The sequence below is a fragment of the Cupressus sempervirens genome, chromosome 9 (assembly GCF_028749045.1).
Source record: "Cupressus sempervirens isolate cs-2001-9-10 chromosome 9, ASM2874904v1, whole genome shotgun sequence".
Taxonomy (NCBI): Eukaryota; Viridiplantae; Streptophyta; class Pinopsida; order Cupressales; family Cupressaceae; genus Cupressus; species Cupressus sempervirens.
Genome location: NC_143126.1, coordinates 14,152,169 through 14,156,899, shown reverse-complemented (window position 1 = coordinate 14,156,899; position 4,731 = coordinate 14,152,169).

The window sequence follows — 4,731 nt, the reverse complement described above, 5'->3', positions numbered from 1 at the left end:
AGGGTTTCACTTTGAACTTTTTAGTTTGCAAGTTACGATGTCAAGAAAAAAACCCTTTCTATTCGTCAGTTGCCCTGTAAAAACCAAATTCCTAATCAAAATTGCCACATCACTAGAGAATGAACAATGTGAAAAGGAAACCAATTACATCAATGGTGAAAAGTCAAATCTCATTCATTAACCATTAACTGATTAAATGATACAATTAGTTTATTAACTTGTTGATTACGTTGCAAAAACATTACATCATAGGATCTATGGTGCTGAAATACAATATATATATATATATACACACACACACACACACACACACACACACACATCACATGTTCATCAAATACATGAACAATAGTACATTACAAATTTTTATGTTACAATATTTGAATCAAAATTACATTAAATGAATGATACCATACATTATCGCCAAGATGAAGATAAAAGACCATAAGATAGATTCTAAAACTTGATAGGTGTCCTAAAAATGTACTCGGTCTCCAAAGCCATTAGACATCGTCCATCTACTATCTGAGACAGGAGTGTGGCCCAGGTGCTTTTACCTCACCAACCACAGAGTCTTTACTCCCCCGAGATTCTTTCTGATATGAAGAATACCCTGAAGAAGCCTAGCTTCCTAGAACAAGATGGATCGAATGGATCCGGTGCAGTCATGAAACATGCTACATGCATCCATGTGCCTAGCATCCTAATCACAGAATGTGGCAAGGAAAAAGAAAAGAACACTACATATCTACCTACATGTATTGAAAGAAAAACTATAACATATCTACCCACATGTACATTTCTTTTACCTAAGCATATCTACACATATACAAAAATGAAATTAAGCATAGTTACACACATATGTTAATGTCATAAAAAATCGTATACTTAAATGCGAATAAAAAAATGGCTTGGCCAAGCACTAAATTTGTCAGCATTACTGAAAAAGAGAGACAAAACATCATGAATCTGACTTTTCAGAATTATGACAGGCTAGGAGAAGTAAAATGTAAAGCATCCATCCCCACCCTCCCTTTTAGCCACATTACACCCTTTCATAAAGGAGAAAACATCCAACAATTAGGACATCATGGAACCATCGGCAAAATAATTTAGAAAGAAAATATTATACATATCCCATTCTACATCTGAAAATAATTCTAGGAGTGATAGTTTTCTAATGGTATGCAAGATGAAGCAATAGGGAAAATTTAATAATAGGGTTCTCAACCAGTCAACACCACTAGTTATATTTAAGTAATTTAACCCAGAAGACAACATCATCATGCTTTTACTATATTGTAATTTTCCCCAAACACTTGCTTGAGTGACTCATACAAAGATTCATACATTATTTTCCAAACTTATGTCTTTATACATCAAGTGACTCATACAAAGATTCATATATAATTCTCAGAAGCTAACAACACAACACAAACAACCGACTAGGTACAATATTGTTGCTTGATTAAATAAGGTTCAAATTCAAAGCATCTACACTTTCTAAGCTCAAGTTTAAAATATTTGGCAATCAATGAACACACCATCAAATTTATGTGTCTGGAAATGGAAGTTGGAGTATTTAGGATTTCTATAGAGAAGCTTGATATTACACGCAAATAGTTGCAGAACCAAACTAGTTAATTCTTACTACAATTTTAAAGAAAAACAAGCAATTAAAGAAGATACTGATTTGCTATGAAAATAATGCACGAATTTTAATATTTTTTAGAGTATTGAAAGATCAATGTTTCCCTACAATCCATCTATTGATGAATAAAGGGCTCAGAAATGCCATTTTTTCTTCCACAAGTCTGAAAAGTGGAAGACCTTAAAGTATCCATAGCGTTAGGCTATAATGTTTGGAGATAAATAATTAAAAAAATCATTTTTGAAGTTAGTCTATCATAGTGCACATTATGATTTTTAATTAAAATTTAGAAAGAAAGGCTACCATAATGTCATCATCTGTAAGGAGAAAAAGAGGATTGTCTTAACCTGATGTTTGCACACACAACCTTTGCATAATTGAATCCCTCCTTTTCATTCTATTTTTGTTCCTAGTCTCCCTCTTTTGTTGTTTATCTCTCTAACTCTTGCTCTTGTTCCCCTCTCTTTTCAAATTCAGATTGTATATTTTAAGAATACCCTCCACTCCCCTACGTAACTGCTTCCAAAACCTTCCACTTCTCCCTCTCCATTCATTGTGACTCTGTCCAGTAAGGAAATTAAATGATAAACAACAAAATGAATCATGATATGTAAATTTTAGCATAAACAAAATACCACTATTTTGTTAAATTTACGATCAACATACTTGACAGCAACTTTCACACCATTTTGACAGGTTTTTTTTGTTTTTTGCTCTACTAGGGTTTCTTGCCTCATGCAATTTTTTAGTTCTCTTGAGTATGTCTCTTCATCTAAACTTGCCTTCTCCAGGCAACACCTATCAAACCACATTTACTGTGAGAGTCTTTAGGCTTTTTTGTCATGGCTGTAGCCAGCGGTGACCCAATTTTTTCAGGTGTACATGCTGCTGCTTTAGACTGCCATGGCACCATCTTCGAACAAACACTCGTGCAAGTTTTTCACAAAGGTCTTTCATGAGGTAATCTTGATATTATCCTTCCTTTGCAAGAATTTGATGCTACATGTGACTGGTTAGAGCACCACACCTTGATAAGATATTTTGTGGGTCGGACTCCTTTTGAAGCTATGCTCAGAGAATGGGTTGACAAGAGCTGGACCCCTCATGGGGTCCACCTTGATGCTGTGCAAAACCTTACCAAAGGTTTTTTTTTATTTCACTTCGCCAACCCATCACAAGTAGAGGCAGTTTTCACAAACAACCCTTGGTTTGTTCGTTCTTCTTTGCTTGTTTTCCAAAAATGGTCCCGAGACTTTACTATCTCAGATGATAAAAAACTTAGGGTCCTTGTGTGGGTTGAGTTCCCAGGTTTACCCTTGCCATGTTGGCATTTCATTAAGTCCATTGCCCAAACCCTTGGCAAGGTTGTCACCAAGGAGCTTGAGAAATTCTTTAATGCTCGTCCTCAGCGTCGTGTTTGCGTCAAAGTTGATCTTTCCAAGGATCTTCGTGATTTCATGGAAATTTAGATTGGGGTGCAGATCTTCTCTCAAAAGGTGATTTACCTTAACCTTCCTAACACTTGCTATAGGTGCTAGTCGGCAGAACATAAGATTCGAGATTGCCTCTTAGTTACCTCCAGGGAAAACCCTGCACCCAAAGATGCGCCCGCCAAACAAGCCGAAGGCAAAAAAGAAGATTGGGTTACTGTTGGACACAAGGGCAAGGCTGCCTCGACCCCTTTGCAGCCCAAAAAATCTTACGCAACGGTTGCCACTATTCCTCCTATTCCCACAGGAAGGTCTACACCAGCTAGCGTGGGGACGCAGACCGCTTCGATAGTTCCTCTTTTGGGGGGTTCGTAGGTTTCAAACCTTGCTAATATGTAGGGGATCAAGGCTGTCACTAGGGCTTCTACCTTGGTCGAGGCTCGCACTCTATTGGTGGTCTCTTCCATTGTGCCACCAGCAATACGACATTCTCGCAGTCCTCCTGGACATGCAGAGGTACCAGAGATAAAGCGATAGGCTATAAGTTCAAAGGATTTCTTGTTTGACTTTCACCTGGCACCTACCTTCTTGCAAAATAGCTAATCCTCTCTCGAGGATGAGGATGACATGGAAGAGTTCTCATGAACTGCCTTTCATGGAATGTTAGAGGTCTTACAGACCTCACTAGAAAGTACTATGTCCGGGATACCTGTCATAGACTTGGTAATTTGGATTTTTTGTGTTTACAAGAAGTAAAAATCTTTGGTTTCATGCTTGATGCTGCATGCCGCACCATTTGGTCGAATGGCGTTATATTTTCCTCGCAACATGATGCTGGCCAAGGTGGTGTAGTTACTCTCCTGTCACCTCGTCTTCATTCTGCTATTATTTCACATGGTACTGACCCTTCACATAGAATTGTTTGGCTTTTACTTTCCATTAACAATCACTCTTTTGGAGTCATTAATGTTTATGCTTCCAATGACACTGTTGAAAGAGCCTAGTTGTGGGCCTGGCTGGCTAACAATTTGCCTCCAGCTACTTGGGTCATGTGTGGGGACTTCAATATGGTTGAAGTGGCATTTGACAAAGAAGGCATTCTGTCTTTTCAATTGGACAGCTGGGGAAAGAGCAGCCTAGTACCACATGTGTAATAAATTGGGCCTGTTTGATCCCAACACTAACTATTGCTAGAGTAGTGGGGTCTGGCACACCTGGTCCAACTTTCAAGCTGGCCCAAATCATATATTAAAATGTCTTGATCGTGCCATGATCTCTGTGCAATCTTTTTTCTCCTTTTCTAAGGATTGAGATTTTCCTATCATTCCCCTGTCAGATGTCACTTTATCTAACCACTATCCTATTTATTTTGGCATTACTTGGCAAAAAATTGTCCCCAAGGTAGCTAAGTCTCAGTTTTACCTCAACACATCAGTGCTGATGCATGCTTCCACCATCTCACATATCTTACGTGTCTTGAATTTGGAGCCACATCTGCACTCTCAAAATGGATGGATTCAATGGTGGAATGATGTCATTGCCAGAACTGTGCAATTCCTACGCATCTATGGGCGTCAAGTCACCATTTTTTTGAAAAAGGGCTTATGCAGCTAACAACCTTGCCCTTAGAAAAGCTTTTGAGGCTCTCAC